The sequence below is a fragment of the Amblyomma americanum genome, chromosome 5, assembly GCF_052857255.1.
Source record: "Amblyomma americanum isolate KBUSLIRL-KWMA chromosome 5, ASM5285725v1, whole genome shotgun sequence".
NCBI lineage: Eukaryota > Metazoa > Arthropoda > Arachnida > Ixodida > Ixodidae > Amblyomma > Amblyomma americanum.
In genome coordinates, this window is record NC_135501.1 from 93,548,799 (window position 1) to 93,573,041 (window position 24,243).

Below are 24,243 nucleotides of genomic sequence, written 5' to 3' on the forward strand. Positions count from 1 at the left end.
CACACACACACACACACACACACACACACACACACACACACACACACACACACACACACACACACACACACACACACACACACACACACACACACACACACACACACACACACACACACACACACACACACACACACACACACACACACACACACACACACACACACACACACACACACACACACACACACACACACACACACACACACACACACACACACACACACACACACACACACACACACACACACACACACACACACACACACACACACACACACACACACAACACACACACACACACACACACACACGCACGCACGCACGCACGCACGCACGCACGCGCAAACACACACACACACACACACACATACATACATACACACATACATACATACAAGTTTTATTCTCCACAAAGAAGTGGAAGGAGGTGGAGGGAAAAGCCGTACATTTGCGGCTTGCTCGAACGCCTCAGGTTTGGATATTATGCGAACCTTTATTTCTTCCACTCCTCTAGCCACTCCAGATCTCAACTTCAAAACCGTGCGGACTGTAAACGATTTCTGTGAAAAGGACAAACGCAGGGAGAAATTCCCTCATGTTTCATATCCTCTGAAGCGGTATCTCTGCGCTGAATCTTTGGGCATAACGCGAAGTTTAAACCAGCATGACGGAGAAATGAAGTACAAAGCGTTTTTGTCTGGCGGGTAATTATCACGGTTGACTTCCGTAATAACAGCTTGCTCTCAGAGTATTTTCAGGGGAAACATAGCCCTCCGACGAAGCTCTGCAAGCTCTGCAGAAGTGTTCTTTGAAGCAGAAACATGGACGCTGCACAAGTTCTTACTGTCGTAGAGTTGTGCCCTTGAATGGTGGTTTCATATGTGCCTCCAGTCTCAAGAGCTCGGCTTCGCACCCAGGAAGAGTTCGTACCGAGCTGTAAATTCAACCGAACACACAATACATCAAAGAAGGTTGTTCTTTTAAAGGCTTCGTTGGTTTTTACAGGGGCACAAGTTGGTCCAATGGCAAATGTGACGCATTAAGGTTTTGCTGTCTTGAAAAGCGCGCTGCTTGCGCTGCCGCGATCGTAGCGCCTCAGAGGCTATTGAAAAGTTTACGAGGGCATTCTCCTTCCCTTCCCTAAAAAAAAAAACATTTTTGAGCTCTTAGCTTCTTCCGAAACGAACTGCCCTTCAAAAGTGTGGCGTGCTTCATGGAGAGTTGCCTTGGGCCCACTTTTCAAGGAAGGCTATAGCATGTCAAGACGTCCAAAAGTTGTTTATTTTCTTTATGCCTTTTCTAAAACGCCGCGTCGTGAGAGCATTTTTACGCGGCGCAACCTGCAAAGAACATCCCTCTCCCATTTCAGTTTCCTTTCCTTCAAACTGACCAATTTGAAAACTGTACCGGCACTATTCTTCCGTGAGTCTTTATCGGGAGACCGAAGTTGAGAGTCTCTTTTTCAATAAAACTTTTTGTGTTCAGTCACGGAATGCACACTTCAGAAAAGACGTGAAAATATGAATTTTATTCTTTGCGATCTTTGCGTCTCCTTAGGATCCGTTAGAGCTTGAAGTTAGAATGATCCTATTTTTTCCTTGTTAAGGTTATGCTTTCTTGACCTTTACTGTGAATTAAGGATGAAGTCCTATGCTTTATAGTACCTTTCGTTTTCGTTCAGTTATCATACGGTGTAATCCTTTCACAAATGATAGCGCATGTGGTTGTAAACATTGTGCTCACTTTCTTTAGGTTAATTGTGCTCTTACTGTGTGCTTCAAACAGATGGAAGAATTTCAACGTAGCTTCGAAAAAAGCCAGAGTGCGCAGAACATAACTGAGCCTCTAAGAAATGTTAACGATGTAGTGGTGTTCATATTTGGCGGACCCTGTAAAAACGTCGTGAGCAGTGTTAATTCGGCCTAATGTATTACGCAAACATTGCTTTTAAATGAAGACGTGAAAATTACCTTATTCTTAAATAATAGCTGGACATTCAGGTCGTTATGACCACGCTAGATTAATGGGATTCAACGCACAGTCAGGACAGTGGCCTGACTTCAGACTTTAGAGTCATAGCGGTATTAAACTTTATCCGCATGCTAGAAGTTTCTTCGAAACACCGTCTGTCAAAATTCTTTCTCTATTTTCAGGGCGCCACTTTAGTTCTCGCCTCATTACTTGTCCCTCTCAAATACACCTTGGTCAAAGCCTGAAATAAATCAATGCAATAATCTTTCTTCTGTGATCTTTCAACTCCAAGTGAAAAATCTGCGTCTGACAATGGGCCAGCAAAAATCACGAGTTATTTCTAAGCTCCTAAGCGTTGCGAGAGAAGTTTATCACGAGCCAGTTTTAAGAGTCACAATATCCACGGTGGGCGCCCTGTCTACACGACACTACTTCATTTGTGTGTTCGCTTTGATACAGGCTTAACGCTTGTTTCCTCCCGCCATTTCTTCCTCTCCCGCTTCCCCTCTTTCCCGCCTTGATTGAGCACTGCCTGTCGTGCGTCCATTTCCTGCGTTTTATCCTTCCGAGTTTAGCCTTTCGCGCCTTCGATGCATCCGGAGGGTGCCTTAAGTGCCACTCGTATGAGGATTGGCCCAGAGTTTATTTGTTTTTGTTTGTTTCGTTTTGTTTTGTTGCTGTTGTTTGTTCTCACAACTTTTGCAAGGAAGGTCTCTGCCACCCTGCGCGTTCCCGCTCTTTGCACTACAAAATAAATGTGCATCTCAAGCTCAGCGCTCATCCGTGTTTCTCAGTAGGCCCCGCCTCTCCCAGCCTCTATAACTTTGCTATCTCATTGCAGCTTGCACTAAGTGCCCCCTTATACATACGAACATTAGAAATGTAAACTTAGAAGTGAAAAGAATAAACACTTGAGGCACTGTAACAGACGTTTCATCTACTGCATCCCGCACCTGCCATAGTGTCATGACTCTCAAACAGACATATTTCAGGTGCCTTCCGCAGCTGCGTTGTCTGCTAGTTAGGTAATCTGAAATAAGCACACAAAACCCATTCGGAACGAGAGATTGTTGATAGCTCAGGCGACAGCCCTTTATCGTCTTTGGCTTCGACTCTTTTAGTATATATCGGAGCCTGAGGAAATACCGATGATTTGGTCGTGTTCATACATAAAGTACAATCAGACAATGCCAACCAGGAGTAATGCGGACACTGGACAGAAGCATATTGAACAACGGCGACGCATATTGAAATGTGCCGTCTAAAAATAAGTAGCCCTCATTAAAACCGATGTTCGGAAAAACAAGCGTATGCGAAATATTTAAATATAGGAATGTCCGAGAAATAACTGACACACTTACCATGATGACAAGCAAAAAGCATTTATACGTGAGTAGCCAATCAATCGCACTCAAGAAGAAAAAATTCTGTTACCTGAAATCAAACCGTCATGAACGCAACGAAAACTTTTCTATCATTCCTCCCACACGATTGTTAAAAGAAAGTTTCATGGTGTGGTCCCCTCCCTTTGCGTTTAAAAATTTTTCAATCACTTGAAAACGTAGCGCCGTTCAAATTATGCTATCGCGGCCTTTGTATTATCTCTGTTTCATCTAAATTCGACAAAGGTAGCGCTGTCCCATTTAACGCGACATACCAACTGTGCCAAATAACGTGTATTTTTTGCCAATGTCGAGTACATATGGCTTCAATGACGCCTACTCATCGGGCACTTCCTGATTATTTTAAATTTTGTTCCAGTCACAGCTGAAGAAAGTTTCCTTACTGGAGCGCTCACTTACAAGCTATGCCGGGGTGTTTTATCACCCGTCGTCATGGCACTGCTGGGAAGGATGTTACTGTCAGAGATGTTCAGATGCCTTTGCAAAATTCCCCGAGCGGAAGCCTGACTCGGAGTTTCAAGAGAAATAGAGCCGTGCGGCGAACTTCCCTTCAAGTTCCAAGCTCTGCAGAAGAGGCTCTGCAAAGTCTGCAGAAATAAACATAGCAAGGTGATCTGTCCAAAAATCCCGGGCCAGAGTTCTTCCAGACTAATTACAAAGTGTTTCTATGAAGTAACAGAGACTCGTGGTAAGCAGGTACGGCAGCCAAACTGTACACCTTCACCAAAAAGGAAGAACAAAAAGACCTAAAACTCAGAGAAATCCCAGCCTTTTAAAGCAAAGAGAACCGGCTGATGTGCTAAAATCCTGTATCCACGACCAAAATTATCCTTAATGCGCAGATGTCAAAATTTGAAAATCCTGGAATTAATTCATGGAAACGTGGACAGAGTCCCAGAAGGAAAAATATTTGCATGTATATCAAAAAGGGAGCAGCGGCCAAACGTTATTCGTAGTCAAAACGAAAACCGCGGACAAGTAGCTCAGCATTCAATTTCTTAGAGACGGATAGCGCCAGCGTGCTTATGTGGAACAAAACAGAGAGGATCGTGGTTTTGGGCAGAGACCACTACAGGTGCAAGGCCTGACAAGTAATCAAGAAAACCTTCGTATCAGTTAAGTCGAACAAAACAATGCAAACAAGGTTGTAAACTCACACCACGAAGGTGGCCGACGACTTGAGCCCCGAGAAGTTGGAAAACATGGTGAGAGAATGGAAGGAGCATACATTCAGGTCTATCTTTGCCATGAAGACCCTAATGTTAGGAACCACCTTTCGCGTGATACCAAAAGACACGAGAACCTGGCAGAGATGTCTTGCTGCAGTTTTGCAAAACTACTGTAGGTCCTTATTGCAGAGGTCAGCTTTCTCATACCGGGACAGCAAAAAATGTCTAGTATGTCTAAATGGCGCCACCTGTGACATAGATCTCAACAGAGGCTAAAGATATACTGTACAGCATCACTTAAATCACCGCAGAGCAATAAGTAAAGGAAAGCATCACAAAGCGGATCAGCATCAAGTGCTAAAATTTTGCGCCTAGAGTGGCAGCGGATTTCTTAAAATTCTTCGCTTGTAGCTAATGATATTGTACTGAGAAAACGAAAGAACAATATAAGCCCAGCCTTTTCTCTGCCTTTCGACGGTTCTCTCAGATTTCCTGGTAGCCAGGCACGTCAGAAGCTCGAACAAAAGCTGGCGAGCCAAAATATTGAGACCTCCTGTATATGCGTCGAAGACTTTTATTTTTCTGCCTTTTGTACAATCAGGAACCTTCATGATAGACGGGAACCTTGAAAAATGGCGTAATGCTTCCTATGACAAGGATATAACCCGCGAGATCCCAACAAATTCCTGCCTTTCGTTTTTCAAGTTGCAGATCGAGAAAAATGCCTCAAATATGTGCGGTGTACAAGAGGCGATAATGAATATTGCAGTGCCTTACTTGAAACAATCCGTTAGGAATCTTGCTCACATAAAGTGCACTCAAGCCCAAAAATTCAAGTTGAAGGGTTAGGAACCAGTACATACACAAAACAGTTTATCACTGGAAAAGCAAAGGGTGCTCTGAAAAAAGGCACAGACAGGAAGCCAAACAGCAGCAAATAGACAAGAAAGGAAGAATGCCGTGGGGTCTCCGGCTGCTGCTCCGTACGTAGAAAATCGTCCACATTGTCGGACAAAGAATGCTGAAAAGCACGATATGCCGGTGGCGTTCTCGGCACCCGACAGGATGAAAGGGCTCTGGAAGAAGATAAACTCGCTAGATGATCTGCACACAAGGGAAGAGGTTGTGGTGTCAAGCGCAAGAACTTGTTTGTAGACTACGTGAAAGGCGTCATTTGCTAGACACCGACATGCAAAAATGGCTGTGGTTTAGCTCTGGTTAAACTTCTACTGACGTGATAGCTACAGCTGGCCGCGCGCAACCCGCTCAGTCGAATTGCAAAGTCAGTCTTTCGGCGCTCCGTTTCGCTCGGCGTTCCGTCTTCAACTGCGTCCCTGGACGTCTATTCACACTCTCCCTTCGTACCCCTCTCCACTCCTTCCCCACTCGGTTCCGCCGGCGCGCCGTGCTGCTGGCAGCTGCCACGGTGGTGACGACGGCGCCACGCTGAAGGCTAGAAATTCTAGCGTAATGAAGCGATACCACCTAGACTAGCTCAAGGCCTCCGCACGCGTCCGTGACGTCACACACAGCGGATGGGCCTGGAAGTCAGCTTCACCCCACGCGGTTTTTCTGGTTGCCCGTCGGGCACCCATTTCTCAAAATACTGCGTTTTGTGCCAGCGTAATATTATTATTTAACGGTTTCTGATTAGAATATGCATTCTTCAGGAACAGGCGGGAACGCGAAATAATTGACGTCTTCGCTATGCATGTTGCTTCAGATAAGCAATGCGTCAGCTCCGTTTCGGTGCTGTTAGGGAGAACTGATTTGAACTACCTCAAGATAAGTATTCTTCGGCTGTTGTAAAAGCACGTGTTGTTCGTTTCTATTCTATTTTATTTATTTCTTCATACCGCTCTTGTCAGTGCGGTGCGGTCTTCCCTCTTCTGCGCATGATTTAACGTTAACATGTGTATATATATTCATGTTTCTTCATAGAATAAACAGTTGCTAGAAAGCGCTTTGTCCTGTTTGTTCGTCCCTTCTCGTATTTTGACAGCGCTTATCATCCCCTTCAAGAATGCATTTCCAACTAGCCCCAGTTGTAGCTCCTTTGACTTTTTTTTTAATTCTTCCTAGTCAGTTGTCTTGCACCCATAAATTGATTACACTATTCACTTCCCACTCATAACAACTTCAGTAAAAATCGAACATTCCCCTATGCTTTCCTTGGTTGCATTGACTGTCAGCTTCCTTCATATGTTATTCTATACTACTTCACGTTGCACGGATGTTTCACAACAAACCAGCAAGATTTGTAAAAAAAGTTGCAACGAATACAGTGAATAAAGAGTTTATTTAAGCACTTCACACTCACACACACATACACAAAGAATATAGCTGTCACCAAGGTGTGTGATTTGGTGAGATGCGCACACAAGAATCCAGTACAATTTGTTCAGTGCCATACTGTATGAAACAGGAACAAACATACCCATTTGCATTTACATGTCCATCATACAGAAGGGAAAAAAATTTGGTACACAAGTTACCACTCACTACAGTTCTATCAAATGTTCTATAGCTGCAGTTGCTAAGTATGAAAAGAACATGTACAGATTATAAAATGCCTTAATACAAAGCTATCTTTACAATGTAATCAGGTGTGCAAGAAAGTTCCGCTATCTCAGAAACACTTGCCATTAAACGATACAGTCATCAATCCTCAACTCTTTAGAGTTTGCATCTTTCGCTGCCCCTTCGACACTGTTGTGTTGTTTTTCGTTTTGCACAGATTATTTACCAGCGTGTTGGCAGCAGCACTCAAAATATGGTGCATGACGTTTTCTGGCGAATGACCAGAATCACACGTATCAAGGTCTCCAGAATCGTGGAGAATGGTTGACACAAGAGAAACAAGGACCTCCTTCTGATTTGGAAGAGCCAGAAATTTGGATGCATACTGCTCACTCCTCAATTTGTCAAGGACTATTTCTGTATAAAGTACAGCGTTCACTACGACATCTCGTGGAAACTTTAGTCCTGCTTTTGTCATGCCTGAAATGAGCAGTGTGTCATCATGGTCCAAACTGGTGTTATCCAGGACGAGATTGTCCTTGCACGACATACACATGAGCTTTTTCAGTGTTGCATGGGCACAGTATCCCGCAACATACGTAACAGCGGGAATCATCGACGAATTTTTGCTACATCAGCATTGGTCACTGCTATACTGAACTGTGCACAAAGTGATTCAACACTTATGACGGAGATCGGTTCTGCAATAATGTCAAGATCAGGCATGTCCAGTACTTTTTGAAGCCTTAGCTTGTTCTCAGATTCATAAATCTGCCTGATCGAGACATGGTATTGGGCTCCGGATAGCTGGCGATACTTCCCGAATCTATCCTCAAGGCAATCTGTTTGAAATTTTCCAAGGAGCACATACCGAAATCCCAGCTCTTCCAGGCAGTATAAAGCGATCTCATGCAGAGAGTGGCTCGTGTGGCCAAAAGCCATGTGAGTTTCTTTCGTCAGGTGGCCAGCTTCGTGTCTGAGGCTAGCCCAGTAGTCTAGCCACTCTGGTATTTTCCTCAAAAAATTCAAGCTGTGGACATGTTGTTGACGCAATCGGAGACAGCATTTCATCACGCGGGCGTTCACCTTTTCTTGTCATCTTTACATTCCCTATTCGCCACCATGTCAAAATGGTGTTTATGAAATCAGCTGTTCCTTTAGCATGTTGTACAGCGGAACATTGCAGTGCAGCTGCTGTCGATTCATTAAAAATCCTGAGAGGAAGCTTAACGTTCTGGCGCTCCATAGTGGATGGGTTCAGCGCTTTCAGTGAGAGTGTTGGTGCCAGCTTTAAAAGGTTATTTTGCTGAGCCTCATGCAGATCACACAAAGATTTAAATGATGCCGTAAGAATAGGTGGCTTTGGGTCATTGCTGCTTGGATCAAAGTAATATATACACTTTCCACTGTTTCTCTGGTTTAGCCAATTGTTCCTAATTGACTTAAAAAGGTGCACAGGGTCCAAAATGAAAAACAGTGGACGAGAGGAATCAGCTGGGTCTGTGTAAACTATACTGGCTTTGGGGGGGGGGGGGGGGGGCTAGCAAAAAATGTCATGGCTTTCCGATTGATAGCATTGTTGTCTGAAACAACAGCTAGTACCTAAAATCCAAGTGACTCAAGGTCAGTAATGAGCTTGTGCAAAAATAGATGCAGTGCTTTTGCATCTATCTGTGCGACTGGCAAAATGTGAACAACATCCTTGTTGCTTGACAAAAGGCTTTGTAGCATGAACACATATGCTGTTTTAGCCGGATCGAAACTATTGGCTGCGGCACCTGTAACGAAGCCTGCTTTGTACTCAAAATAGGTTTGAAGATGGATCTCATCCATCATTAATGTCACAGTGCGCTCATGCTCGGCCATTGCTTGCAATACAGTTTTAGCACAGTTCAAAAAACAAGGATCTTGCTGTTCAAGTGCTGGATTCATGCGATATGACGAACACAGTCGTCGAATAGTGTCTCGGTGCGGCAGCTTAATTTTAAGCGAGCTTCTGATGAACCTGTATGCATGTGGAGAAATGGTATACAGCAGACCTGAAAACACGAGTACATCTGGTGGATATCGAGGCACATTTTTCAAAACAAGCTCGACTTGGCTTCGCACAAATTTCAGTACCTGTAAGTTCCATCCATGATGTTCTTGGAGCTCATAATCCTTGTTCACCTCATCCTGGAGCATTAGCACAGTTGCGAGAAGCTGGTGTTCTTTTTCGCTGCCACTAGCACAACTCTGCAGCTTTTCAACAGACTGCAGCACTTTACCAAGCTCCCTTAAATCCTTCATTTGTGACGGCACACATTCGTCTCCAAGATTGTGGAGACGGGGCCCTCCGAGAAACACCTGAACAGACAAGTCGTCTAAAACCACCACTGATGAACGCACTGCGGGAGCTTGGTCGAGGGAGAGCTCTAGGAACAAAACCTTTGCCTGCGTAGTGACCACAGTCCAGAAGTCAGAAGTCTTAAGCTTCGGAAGGGCAGAACACAGCTCCCCAAGACTGCAAATTTTGTTCCTGCGATGTTCTTCCTCTTGAGCAGCAACAGAAAGCTCTATCGCTTTTCGCAGTGACGCTGCCTCGAGTCGGGCCTTCTTTTCTGCAGGAGCTTCTCGCGAAGATGGTGGCTGAGAGAGACATTTCGGGCAGCCGTGAAACACACTCGGGACAGCAGCTGGCTTCAGGCGGACACGCTGCAGCGGAACTTCGATAACGTTTCCAGTGTTCTCGTTCGTGTACGTTGCAAACCTGACGAAGTCACTCGTTTTAAAGTGTTTTTCATAAACCTAAAAACAACGCAAAACCACAAGTCCATTAGGTTTGGGCGACAGGCTTACAAAATTCGGCAAGCGAAATAACTGGGAAATAAAACTCCGCAAGCGAAGTAATAAGAAAGTGAAGAAAAAGTCCCCTCTCCGAAGCAAGCCATAAAAAAAAAATGTCGTGTGAAGCACAAAACCAAGAAAAAGGAGCAGCGCAAAAGCATGCAACCACAAGAGAAGAAAGGACAAGACACGGCACAAAACGCGAAAACAGCGCTCGTGTCTTGTCCTTTCTTGCGTGGTTGCATGCTTTTGCGCTGCTGCTTTTCCTTGGATCAAAATGCACTAACTAGGCTAAAAACAAGTTTTACTGAAGCAAAAAGTTTAAGGCAAGCATCCTGAAAAACAGCACCAAAAGCGACGCTTACCACAGTGTGCTTGGTTGGCACAAACTCTTCGCGAGAAATAGCCTTTGTCCATGCTGCCCTTTGCGTCTCGTCGGCAGGAAACTTCGCGGACACTCGGACCACCATAATAATTTGATCTGGAGGACACTCGGACCACCATAATAATTTGATCTACAGCCTGGGGCGCAGCAGGAGCCAGGCATTTCAGAACTGAGGCTACGCAGGTTCAAACACGCAAACGAAGCCTCTGCAGATGAAAAAGCTTGCACAGCTCTTGAGCTCTTCCTTGAAAACGCGACACATTCACGTCAGCTAGCACCATGACCATGTGCGTACTGGTTGTCTCAGTGTTCCCAACCAACTTAGGATGCGGACTGGCATTAGCTTTCAAGCGCAAGTAGAGTTTTATATTAAACATTGTTAAAGCCGCAGTTGACAGCAAGGATGCAAGGCTTAACACGACATTTATTTTTCCAATATTTCAAACTTTAAACTCGTTAATATAAGCGTTAAAATAAGAAAAGAGCTTTCTTGAGTTTGATTTGAAGCGACAAGAAAAAAGCCAAGTTCGAGCCAAGCCAGGAAAATTCCTAATCCGATCGAGGGAACAGAATTTTTCCGCTTAGTCAGTTTTCTCCCAGATGGCGCCACGTCAACCCGCTGCGCGCTGCATCTCTTAGCAGTGACGTAGACGCTTGGCGAGGAGGTCATGCGGGGGCCTTGTAAAGTTATCTAGGTGGTATTGAATGAAGGCGCGCAGTGCGCACGCCAGCTGCGTGCTCCGACGTCACTCCGCGCATGCGCACAACTGACGAGGCGGGCGGCTTCTGCTCCGCCGTCGGCGCACCAGCGAGGCGCGCACTACAACTGCAGGATATGACGTCACTCCGCGCACAGCTGGCAGAGCGGTGGTGCAACGCCTCCTCGCGCAGCCACACTGACCTCGCGAAGTGGGTGGCATAGTGCAGCAATCAATACAAAAGACATGCCGGACAGATAGGCAGACGCCAGAATGTGAGGAGGCTGCGTTGGCATAAGCGTGGGTTTAAAGAGAGCGTATCCCGGCAACATGGCGACGCATATAGCAGAGTATCCTTTGAAAACCGAAAAGACCCCATAGAAACCCGGCGTTTAGAAGACCAAGCATAATCGAGCGTCGGAAAGACAATAAAGTCATAGAAATGACGCCTTTTACATGATGACTTTGACAGAGGATGAATATGTGAGCAGCCCGTTTATCGAATGGATGGGGTAATAACTCTGTTATCTGAAATCAAACAGTTCGCACAACATATAAAATATTCCCGTCAATCCATGCATGTGTTCGTTGAAAGGAATGTCATTGTGCATGCTCGTCTTCTTCCCTACAAAGTACATTTACCCACTGGAAAAATACACAGTTGAACTTACGTCATTGTGGTTTTTCTGTTTTTTTCATTCGTCGAAATTTCTCCAAGTTCCTGCTGGCCAATTCATAAACGTGAACAACATTCGCAAAATGTTCCATTCCACTGAGTGTTCAAGGCATCAGGAAACGCTTATACTTAGTCTTCCTTCAGGTCTAAAGTCTCATTTGCCGCATGTACTTGTAATTACACCTCTTATTTGCCAGGAAAACTTTGACTGCCTTCTGCAACTTTCACGCTAGCCTATATTCTGGACAATGGTCTCTCGGAGCGGACCAGTGTCTGTTGCTATTGTATGCTGGATCCTGATTTTATCTAAGAATTCAAAAATCTATGCTAATTACGATGATAAATGAGTAAATATTTGACCTCAAAAACGTAGACGCTGTGACGACCCCCCATAATGCGCAGGTCCACACGGGACGGAGAGGCAAAGAGACACCGTATGGCTGTTTAAACAAACAGATATATTCAATAATTATACATGATTATGATTATCATACATCAGAGGCTAGGGTTTCCGAGCTTACGTGCCGACGACTTCATGGGGACGATGGAGGGGCTCCGGAGTTGAGCTCGAACGGTTGCTGGCAGAAGCTGCACGCCGTCGGGCTTCGGCGCTGAAGGCCCCCTTGGCGAACGATGTCGTCCTGAGCGTTCTTTCTTCCGTACTCCTTGTCGATTTTTATATCCTTCTTATTCCCCACATTACCTAGGTTGAGCACGCCCACGCCGGAGTGGGAGGGGCCTAGGGCTTTCACTTGGGCGCACAAACACACCACCGCACTTATGGTCTTGCCCCCGTCACGTGTTTAGTCTGAGGGAGAGAAGGTTGTCGTCGAGGTAGCGTCGGCTGTGGTAGACGGTCTCTGGCCCGCTGACGGTTCCCGCGGGTCACCGACCTCCGTTCTCCATCAAATGACACTCGCCACTCAAGGCCGGAACGCGAGGTCACTAAAAGGCGGGGAAAGTGGTCCCTTGTCCCAGGATGTGCTCTAGAGTGTTGGTGATGATGCCCGTCGTCTTGTCACGGGGCCAGGCCCGCCGAAACGAGGCCCTTTGTCCCCGGCACAGTCACGGCAATTGGGGAAGATAACGCCCGTCTCCCCGCGGCGGCGGCGGCGGCGTTCGACACGTGCCGACGCTATGGAAAGGGGGTCCGGTTGTGCTTAAACCCCTTCGTTTTGGTCGTTCACTCTCAAAGAGTATGGCTCGGTAATTGGACGCAGCTGTCACCTGGGTCTTCTCCGTGCGGTCCATGGCGGCAGGCCCGAAAGCAATCCCACTCAAGTTGCTTGCAGCCATATACAGTAGAAACATGTGTGCTGGCTGCTTCCAAAACGAGACCGGCTGTCGCCGATCTCGTCTCTTCCAGCTGAATTGCTTTCCCTTGAGTGCTTTTGCCGCCACTGGGGGCTCCGTCTACGCCGCGCCGTCGAACGCGGACCCTCGTAGCACACACAAGGAACGTCACACTCGCACACCCTCCAGAAGAATGTTCTCCGAACATTTGAGTCCATGCAGCTCCCCTTCGCTTTCTGAATCGCCTCGCACAGTGCGTCCGACAAAACACTTTTCGCTGCACTCAACACCACTGCACAACACCATATGCCTCAGCGGTCATAACTGGTGTCTCCAGGGGTAGCACTGATCTTCTTTTACAGATAAACATGAAACTCAGCACCCAAGCCTCTCCTTTCTAGTCCAAACTGGACGAAATAAATTTACCACAGTTACAAAGGAGCTCCCACTTCTAGCACGATCACGGCACAGACAAATATATAGATAACGAAAGGAAGTAGGGCAGGTTCTGCATGCGCTCCGCATGCTCTCCTGTGAAGGTGTTACTTAATGACAGAAATGTTTGACTACCAACTTCGATATCTTAACACATAAGGACATAGCAATGTTTTGAGCTGCGGCATTACACAATTCTAACCAGTTCACAACTCCGCTCTGTTTACGCCATTAGTCCGACTTAGCTTTCCGATTCCGCAGCGAATATCGGTCTTCATGAGTCATACCAAGTAAGTCTGTGACCCTTTGTCTGCTTTGAGACTCGCGAGGGCTCGTGGCAGGAGCCTCTCCTGGCGTTATCTGCGCGGCAACCTCACGCGTTTCTTCTTCTTCAAGCAATGCATGTAGTAAATCTGGTGGCATTCCGGCCGTCACCTCTGGCGCCTGCCGAACAAATGCAGGAGAGGGTGTTTCTTGCGAACTTTCTGCACGCTCCGCTTCACTTCTGTCCCCATCAAAATCCGCGCTTTCCCTTTCCTCATTTCGTGAATACTGAACCGGTGCCGACTCGAGGTGATTTGCGTGTATCCTTATCAAGCGCCGGTTCACGTCTCGGACTCTGAAGTTTCTCGGAGAAAGCTTCTCGACAACCTCGCACGGTCCTCTCCACTTCGTCTGGAACTTACGAGCTGGCCCAATCTGCCTTTGGCAGTTTTCAATGTACACGCTGTCCCCCACTTCAAACGGCGCGTCTCTAGCACTGCGATCGTGCACCTCCTTCCTGCGCTTCGCCGCTTTCTTTAAGGCCTCCTTTGCGATGTCCCTCGCCACTTGCAAGCGCGATTCTAGCTCAACCTTATAGTCGTCCAGTGAAGCGTATGGGACACGACGGGGGCCCTCTGGCACTTCACTAGGCTGGTCCGGGTCTCGGCCGTAGAGAAGAAAGAATGGAGATTCGCCCGTGCTCTCGTGTGCTGCGGAATCGTAGGCAAACATTGCATACGGAAGCCACAAGTCCCAGTCCCGCTGTTCGCGCGAAACAAAATGCGACAGGAACCCGGCCACGGTTTGGTTCAGTCGCTCCACCGCGCCGTTGCAAGCCGGATGGTACGGTGTTGTCTGCTTCTTAGCAATCTTAAGCAGCTCCCAAACTCTCCTCATTAGCTGCGACACGAAGTTCGTTCCCCGATCTGTCAAGAGTTGCCTCGGGGGTCCATGTCGGAGCACGAGCTGTTCGACAAATGCTCTTGCAACCGTGTATGCCTTCTGATCTGGGAGTGCTACCGCTTCCGCGTGTTTTGAAAGGTGATCGACAAATACTAAAATGTATCTGCTTCCGGAAGTGGTCGTGGGCAATGGGCCCATTATGTCCATACCTGTCCGCTCGAAGGGAGCCGAAACCTTATGGAACGGCTGAATTCGAGCTGGTCTTCGTCCCTTGGGTGTTTTTCTTTCGAGACAGGAATGACACTTCGCACAGTAGTCTCTAACATCCTGTCGCATGCCACTCCAAAAGTACAAACGCTCCAAACGCCTGCGTGTCTTCGCTAGGCCAAAATGACCGGCGCATGGCGCGTCGTGAAAAGCGCGAAGAACCCTTTCTGTCCACGACCGAGGTATGACGACTCTCGCCCAAGCGGTTTTCTCTGGTCTCCTTTTCCTGGTTGGCCTTGTGCGCCGACACAGGGTGCCGTCTTTGCCAATGAAATAACCTAGCTGTTCGGGGTGAGACGCTGCGCCCTCTAAGCTTTCGATTATTCGCTTCAGGTCAGGATCTTCGCACTGCTCTGTGCGTAATTCGGCGGGGTCGACTACGGGGACAAACTCATCTATAGCTGCAACGGCAGCTGTGCGGCTGAGTGCATCAGCATTCAGATGTGTCTTTCCTGGCTTGTGCTCCACTTCAAAGCAGTATTCCTGCAGGTGTAGATTCCATCTAGCGAGTCGCGAGCTAGGGTTCCAGACACTCATCACCGATTTCAGAGGATAGCAGTCTGTGACTAGCTTGAATTTGCGACCGTAAAGGTAGCATCTGAAGTGCTTTACTGCCCAGACAACTGCGAGGCACTCCCTTTCCGTAGCTCCGTACTTTTGCTCTGTGGGGCTCAGCTGTCGGCTAGCAAAAGCAACGGGATGTTCTTTGCCCTCGATAACCTGAGATAGTACGGCACCAACTGCGATCATTGACGCATCTGTGGCCATAACGAAGGGCAAATTAAAATCCGGGTGGCGCAACAGCGGTACACTCATTAGCGTCCTTTTCAGGGCCCCAAAAGCATCCTCCGCGTTTTCGTCCCAGCCAAAGGCGACATTTTTGGCTGTTTAGGCGGTGAGCGGCTTAGCGAGCTTGGCGAACTCCTCTATGTGCCTTCGGTAGTAACCGATCAGGCCGAGAAACTGCCGGACCTGGCGGACGCTAGTCGGGGATGGAAAATCCGAGACACACCTTAGTTTCGCAGGGTCCGGTCGCACGCCGTCAGCTGAAACAACGTGCCCGAGGTATTTCACCTCGTTTTTGAGGAATTGGCACTTAGAGGGCTTCAGCTTGAGACCCGCTCCTCTTAGTCGCACCAAAACCTGCTCAATATCGCGCAAATGGTTCTCAAAACTGTCACTGTATATGATTATGTCATCCATATACACGAAGCACAGCCTCCCCAGAAGACCTGCCAGGATAACATCAGCGGTTCTCTGCCAGACAGCAGGGCTGTTGGCCAGACCCATCGGCATACTTTTCCATTCATAGTGCCCTGAGGGGGTGTTGAATGCCGTTTTCTCGGCATCTGCCGGATCCATTGCTATCTGCCAGAATCCCTCCGCCATGTCCACTACCGTGAAGTATCTGGCAGAGCCCAACTGAGAAAGCGTCTCCTGTATAGTGGGGATGGGGTACGGATCGATGCGAGTTACGGCATTTAGTTTGCGGTAGTCTACTTCCAATCGATACGAGCCATCTGGCTTTTCCACCAATAGTGCTGGTGCTCCCCAGGGTGACTTTGAGTGTTCGACAATGCCGCGATCAATCAGGTCCTGCACCTGCCACTCCATCTCCTCACGTTGGGAGTAAGGAATCCTGTACGCACGCTGGTAAACGGGCGATGAAGTGCCGGTTTTTATCCTGTGCTTTATAACGCCACAGCAGCCCAAATCCAGGTTGGACGCGGCGAATACCTCCGAGTAGTCGTTCAGCAAACCAGCCAGAGCCTCTCTCTCCCTGGATTTTACGTGAGAAAGATCGAACGACGCCTTTGGAGCAGCAGGACTGGCATGCTCTACAGTTGCGAGTACCGTATCGGTGGGCTCACGTTTCTCTATCGCAAAGGTGAAGAAAGCCAATGTTTTGTTCTTGGGAAGGCTCAGTGGCTGCTGGCTACAGTTAACCACCCGTAGGGGCACTCTGTGGGCGTCATTAACTGTCACGAGGCACGCGGCTGCCTTCAGGCCATTGCTGAGAGAGTCGACCAGCTCAAGCACTCCCACGGCGCCGCTCTCTACATCTGAAGGCACACACGCGTACAAAATGTGCTCCGACCAAGGAAGGACGACCGCCTCATCGACCAGCTTGACGGCATCCCGCGAATATGCCTCCTCCAATAATCCCACTGTTTGACAGGTGTCAATATCGGTAATGCGAATTCAGCCCTTCTCCTGTTCAAAAACGGAACTTTTGAGCCGCCCGCATTAACCTCTTCCTCAGAGAATGAAACTACTACCTTCCCTTTTCTGAAAAAATTATGCCCTAATATACCTGACACTCCGTTTGGCAGAGACACCGTGTCCGGGCATACGTAGCAGGGGTGCTCCAATGCAATTCCGCCGAGAGAGAAGTGTAACCGGTAGAGTCCACTTATGCCAAGAGGATCCCCCGTTATGCCTACAAATTTGGTTGCCATACCACCAGACGCTTCCAACACCTCGCGGTCCCCCTTCCTTCGAAGCGTGTTAAAACTGCTCTCCTTAAGCAATGCCACCTTTGACCCCGTATCTATCAACAATTCCATGCAACAACCATTTAACTTGCAACGCACAACAGGGCATGCCTCGTCGGCCACGAAACCACCACCACCTCATCATCCACTGCTCCCTCCCTACGCTCCTCAGGCTGGGGAGGACTAACTAGTTTTTTGACTCGGTATCTGGAGCCCCGCTGTAGGCTTGCTTAGGGCGTGTCTCGCCTGCTTCTCTTTGTGGCTCCCCACGGCGCACGTTTTGGCAGAACCTGGCGATGTGTCCGTGACCCTGGCAAGCGAAGCATACGATTTTTTCAAAATCTCGCATACCGCGCCTGTAGCTTTGTGGCGGTCTCCGGTTTCCAGCGAATAGGCGCTATTGAGCGCGCGCTTCAACATGGCGTTCCACCTGCTGAGATAGCAGCTGTTCTAAGCGATCTAACCGCTCTGTCAAGAGAGCAACCTCAGGGTTGAGCACCGCTCTCTCTATGACGCGTACTCTCGCTGCGGCTGTCGTTAACGCCCCATTTCGTTCCTCATCCAATGCGGCCGCCACGGCTTGGTCGAAATTGCTCGGCTTGCGCGAGAGCACGAACCGGCGCACGGGGTGTTGCAGACCAGCCACGAACCAAGCGGTCATTTCCTCTTTAAGTAGATCCTCCGCGTATTTCTTCTTTAGCTGGTCTCCTTCCTCCTCCCTGCTTAACGTATCGTGTGCTAGGCGCTGAAGCCGCGACGCAAACTTTCGCACGCCCTCCCCTACCATCTGTCCGGCGTCACGGAACCTCTGTACCTGCACGTGACGTGGTTCAGTGTCGAAATGCTCAAACGCGAGCTTCTTAAATTCCGCAAATGATTTTGTGGATTTTACTTTTCCTTCTCGCCATGCAAAATCTTGAGCAGCTCCTGCCATCTTACACCTCGCCATTCCCAGCATTTCAGCATCGGACCATCCCCCCATTTTCCCAATCTCTTCTAGCATGGAAAAGAAATCGCAGATTGGAACCCCTGTCTTATCTCCCGTAAACGTCGGAATGACGCTTCCTAATGCCGGCATGCTTGCTCCGAACGACGGCTCTGGAGTGGGAGCTCCCTCAGATACAGTCATTTTTTTTTCGCTCAAGCCCTCCGGTGCCTCAAGCCTCTCAAATGGGGGTAAACGTCCCACAATCAGTCCCGTGATTCCCTTTTGATTACAGTTTTGAAGTCATGAATGTCGCAGCATTCAGAGGACATTTGCTTTTGAGACCCCACTTCAGACACCAATTGTGACGTCCCCCCATAATGCTCAGGTCCACACGGGACGGAGAGGCAAAGAGACACCGTATGGCTCAGTGTAAACAAACAGATATATTCAATAATTATACATAAATATGAATATACATCAGAGGCTGGGGTGTCCGAGCTTACGTGCCGACGACTTCATGGGGACGATGGAGGGGCTCCGGAGCTGAGCTCGAACGGTTGCTGGCAGAAGCTGCACGCCGTCGGGCTTCGGCGCTGAAGGCCCCCTTGGCGAACGATGTCGTCCTGAGCGTTCTTTCTTCCATACTCCTTGTCGATTTTTATATCCTTCTTATTCCCCACATTCCCTAGGTTGAGGACGCCCACGCCGGAGTGGGTGGAGCCTAGGGCTTTCACTTGGGCGCACAAACACACCACCGCACTTATGGTCTCGCCCCCGTCACGTGTTGAGTCCGAGGGAAAGAAGGTTGTCGTCGAGGTAGCGTCGGCTGTGGTAGACGGTCTCTGGCCCGCTTACAGTTCCCGCGGGTCACCGACCTCCGTTCTCCATCAAATGACACTCGCCACTCAAGGCCGGAACGCGAGGTCACTAAAAGGCCGGGAAAGTGGTCTCTTATCCCAGGATGTGCTCTGGAGTGTTGGTGATGATGCCCGTCGTCTTGTCACGGGGCCAGGCCCGCCGAAACGAGGCCCTTTGTCCCCGGCACGGTCACGGCAATTGGGAAAGATAACGCCCGTCTCCCCGCGGTGGCGGCGGCGGCGGCGGCGTTCGACACGTGCCTACACTATGGAAAGTGGGTCCGGTTGTGCTTAAACCCCTTCGTTTTGGTCGTTCACTCTCAACGAGTATGGCTCGGTAATTGGACGCAGCTGTCACCTGGGTCTTCTCCGTGCGGTCCATGGCGGCAGGCCCGAAAGCAATTCCACTCAAGTTGCTTGCAGCCATATACAGTAGAAACCTGTGTGCTGGCTGCTTCCAAAACGAGACCGGCTGTCGCCGATCTCCTCTCTTCCAGCTGAATCGCTTTCCCTTGAGTGCTTTTGCCGCCACTGGATGCTCCGTCTATGCCACGCCGTCGAACGCGGATGCTCGTAGCACACACGAAGAACGTCACAACGCTGCCAAATGTTTTACGGCTGTTACTTATGTTGATAGAAATATGATATGTTGTTCGATTACCTGAGTGCTTGAGCTCGAAATCGTTGTTGAAATCGTAAATATTTTCGACGAAAGTTCCGTAGCTTTGGTGTAATAAGACCTGCGCGATCAGCTACCTATTACAATCTGTGGCACCCAGCTCGTGCAAAAAAATATGAAGAGATGATGAGACCGATTTCCAAGGTTATATTATTATTCATCACTGATTTTGGCAGGTTTCCTAATTACCGTGCAATAAGAAACTATTTTCATTAAAAGAGTTCTGAAAATTGTCATTTATTCAATATAGTTTTTCCATGTTCGGAATAAAATAAAATGGATGGAAAAGTGATGAACATGGCACATACAGATTCGTTTCAGAAATCGAGAATACATCGAAACTCCTGCGGAATAAAAGTTCGCTACAATGTAGCTGCAAGATTTGTAACCTGCAGCTTTAGAACAGCTCTATCTTGCTAGGCAGAACATGATTAATATAAAAGAGAAGCCATAGAAATGTTTGTTTCAGGACGTTGTTTAGGACGTCACTTAATATCCTCAGAGAGCCCCTTATCCAATGGAATCACACCAAAGAACACAAACAGTTAAGGATATGTATTTCTACAGCCCATTTCATTTACAGTAGAACGGAAGACACAAAATTTACATTTGCCGCCACGGCCTCCGAGCGGTGAATATTCTACGAAGCACAGCCTGGATACCAACCCGTATTTTAGAAATATGCGAAAGCGTATTCAAAGGCAGCGGTTTCATTTATTCTAAGTGTTTCCCGTGGAATGTGACATGTGCCATCCGTCTCAAACCCGTGCTAAAGATAAATAAGTGCTTGAATTAGGCGTCCAGTAGGAGTAAATCATACACTCCAGAGACCGAAGAAATCTAGAGTAAACTTGAAATTCAAATTTCGTTCTACTGGTCGCGTCTCTGTTTTCTGAAATTGAAATTGAGACTCCGAAGACAGTAATTACCGACGACCAACGAAAAGATCCAGGTGCTTTTCAGTTTCATTTCGTTTTTAAAAGTCATTCGGCTGGCAACACATTGGCTTAAACACCAGAAATTATTTTTTTTGCAGGTTATAACTCTGTCATTAGGCTATTTCTCCCGTCATCTGCTTCCTTGTCCTGCAGGCAAAGGCGCATTCTTTACCTATTTTTGAACAGCCTTCCCTCTTTCCCTTTTTACAACAGAAGTGGGCGTAAAGCTTGGACAAGGAACGAGAAGAAACACAAATGACGACTGAGAACCAAGCCCTCTTTTATATCATGCATAGCCAACTTGCCCGACAACGCACTCTTCTGCTCTACATCTTTATCTCTCTATCTCGCAGAACAGACTCGCGGGATAATGCTCATCTTCATGGATATTAGGTTTCAAAACAAAGTACATAGGCGCGCCAGCAGGCGCCGGAAAGAGCCTGTGCTACGCATACGAAGTCAAGCTGTCTGCCCAAAAGGTTTTTATTTTTTTATATATTTTCTCTACTTATTCATTCTCACATCACCCACAGCTCTCTTGTGCTTAACAACACGCCTGTAAGTTCTCTGGCCAAGGCATGTGCTTGCATAAGTGTTATATGAACTTAGTATTCTTTTCTGGCCGCAACGACTGCTCCTGGTTACAGTGCTGGGAGTACTGCGGTGGAGTTATGTGCGAAAATGCGATGCCACTATTATCTCCCCTCTCGTGGTCTCGACTAGCCTTCGCGCTGTCACCTACGATGGCGGTATGCGGTTCAGGTGCAGCATGGCGAGTTCCGCAAAGTCTCTAGTTTTAATGAATATTATTAGTGCAGTCGATAGGATCCTAGACGTTAATGTTGAACAATAAGCACACTAAGACCTTTTAACCATATACATGTCATTGTGCGCAAAAAGATGAAAGATTACACACGACCCAAAATCAAGCCAGAAGAAGCCATTGCACTGTCCTTTAGCAGCAGTAGGGCACTGGTCGTGGAAATATCACAAGTAACGCAAACTTAGCTGCACACATGCACACACGTGAGCTACGCTTAATTGAAAAGCAGTCCTTGCTCGGAAATTTTGCAAAATTTGTTTGGCACTGTAAGTTGAAGAACAAGAACGAAAGTCATTCGCATAAAAATGAAGTCCTAGAACGAGCAGCAAACCCCCTAGAAAACTGAAAAACAAGTGGCTTCATTGGCGCTGCAATGCCAAACATGTTATTACCGTTCACTTAGAAACAAAAAAAAACGGTTCCAGTACGTCTTGAGTTGTACTCCTGTCCCTGTGGAACCTTGAATACCAAACTAACAAAACAGAAAAGCAAAAAGAACACGTGTGGAGTCAACTGTAGCGTCGAAAGAAGACGTGCGCAACCTCTCCAGAACACCCTTTACAAAAATTCCTTTAAACAGTCTATAGAGTGTTCATAGGTTTTTGTCTATAAAGCCTACATACCTTCTATAGAATAGTGCTTAGGCATTACCAGTCTTATACACCACCTATAGATAATATGCTTATGGCCATACACTTTAACCCGACGTATTTTCATGACAGTCTATCGACTATGAATACACAAACGAAATCGTATACAGTGTGATGACCCCCATAATGCGCAGGTCCACACGGGACGGAGAGGCAAAGAGACACCGTATGGCTCAGTTTAAACAAACAGGTATATTCAATAATTACACATGATTAATGGTTATACATCAGAGGCTGGGGCGTCCGAGCTTACGTGCCGACGACTTCATGGGGGCGATGGAGTGGCTCCGGAGTTGGGCTCGAGCGGTTGCTGGCAGAAGCTGCACGCCGTCGGGCTTCGGCGCTGAAGGCCCTCTTGGCGAACGATGTCGTCCTGAGCGTTCTTCTTCCGTTTCTTCGAGGATGGTTCACAAACCCTTCCTCTAGTGTCGTTCGGCTTGGAAGATGAACAGGAGGCGAGCTTGTAGATGATGACAGCAGAGCATAATTTTACAACATACATATACAGAGAGTTGAACTGGAAAAAGCAGAACTGAATTTACAAAAGAACAAACTTTGCACTACTTTACTCATCGACCGGGCAGGTTAGTGCCTAAGTAGCATCACATTACATGCTAAGCATGGAGCCCCAGCTCAGACTGGACTGCATCCGTTTACATGCGCTTTTAAGCACTTGATTAACAAAGGACTAAGGGCGGTCATTTTCAGTGGCCCGCCCAAAGCATCAATTCTCCAATCCAAAATAACATGCGAGATGGGGACAACCCCCTTGGGTTGGGCTTAGCCTCGAACCCAGAGTCTGTTAACAATACAAACTAAATAAACAACAAAAACGCCACCACTCTCTCTCAAGTGAAAGTATACACAGGCTCACTCTTCGGAGCTAATTCACTAGCGCCTGTCTTTCCACATTCTTGGCGAGTACTGCCTGTCCGCCATGACAGGTGTCCGTCACGGCCCTTCTGGGAATGCGCTTTTGTTCGCGAGGCACGGCGGGAAGCTGTGGGTGCCTTCCCGGCGATAGCCCACGTCGAAAGGGGAAGGAGGGAAAGAATGTTGTCTTCGCGGTAGCGCATAGCGTCGGCTGTGGTACGGCGCGCTCTGGCCCGCTGACAGCTCCCTTGTCCTGGAATGTGCCCGGAAATTGGGGAGGATAAAGCCTGTTTCCCCGGGGCGGCGGCGGGTCCGGTTGTTCTGGTCGTCACTCAAAGAGCATGGCTGGGTAATTGATGATGCCGCTGTCACGTGTGTGCTACGAGGATCCACGTTCGACGGCGCGGCGTAGATGGAGACCCGTGACAGCCGCATCATCAATTACCCAGCCATGCTCTTTGAGTGACGACCAGAACAACCGGACCCGCCGCCGCCCCGGGGAAACAGGCTTTATCCTCCCCAATTTCCGGGCACATTCCAGGACAAGGGAGCTGTCAGCGGGCCAGAGCGCGCCGTACCACAGCCGACGCTATGCGCTACCGCGAAGACAACATTCTTTCCCTCCTTCCCCTTTCGACGTGGGCTATCGCCGGGAAGGCACCCACAGCTTCCCGCCGTGCCTCGCGAACAAAAGCGCATTCCCAGAAGGGCCGTGACGGACACCTGTCATGGCGGACAGGCAGTACACGCCAAGAATGTGGAAAGACAGGCGCTAGTGAATTAGCTCCGAAGAGAGAGCCTGTGTATACTCTCACTTGAGAGAGAGTGGTGGCGTTTTTGTTGTTTATTTAGTTTGTATTAACAGACTTTGGGTTCGAGGCTAAGCCCAACCCAAGGGGGTTGTCCCCATCTCGCATGTTATTTTGGATTGGAGAATTGATGCTTTGGGCGGGCCACTGAAAATGACCGCCCTTAGTCCTTTGTTAATCAAGTGCTTAAAAGCGCATGTAAACGGATGCAGTCCAGTCTGAGCTGGGGCTCCGTGCTTAGCATGTAATGTGATGCTACTTAGGCACTAACCTGCCCGGTCGATGAGTAAAGTAGTGCAAAGTTTGTTCTTTTGTAAATTCAGTTCTGCTTTTTCCAGTTTAACTCTCTGTATATGTATGTTGTAAAATTATGCTCTG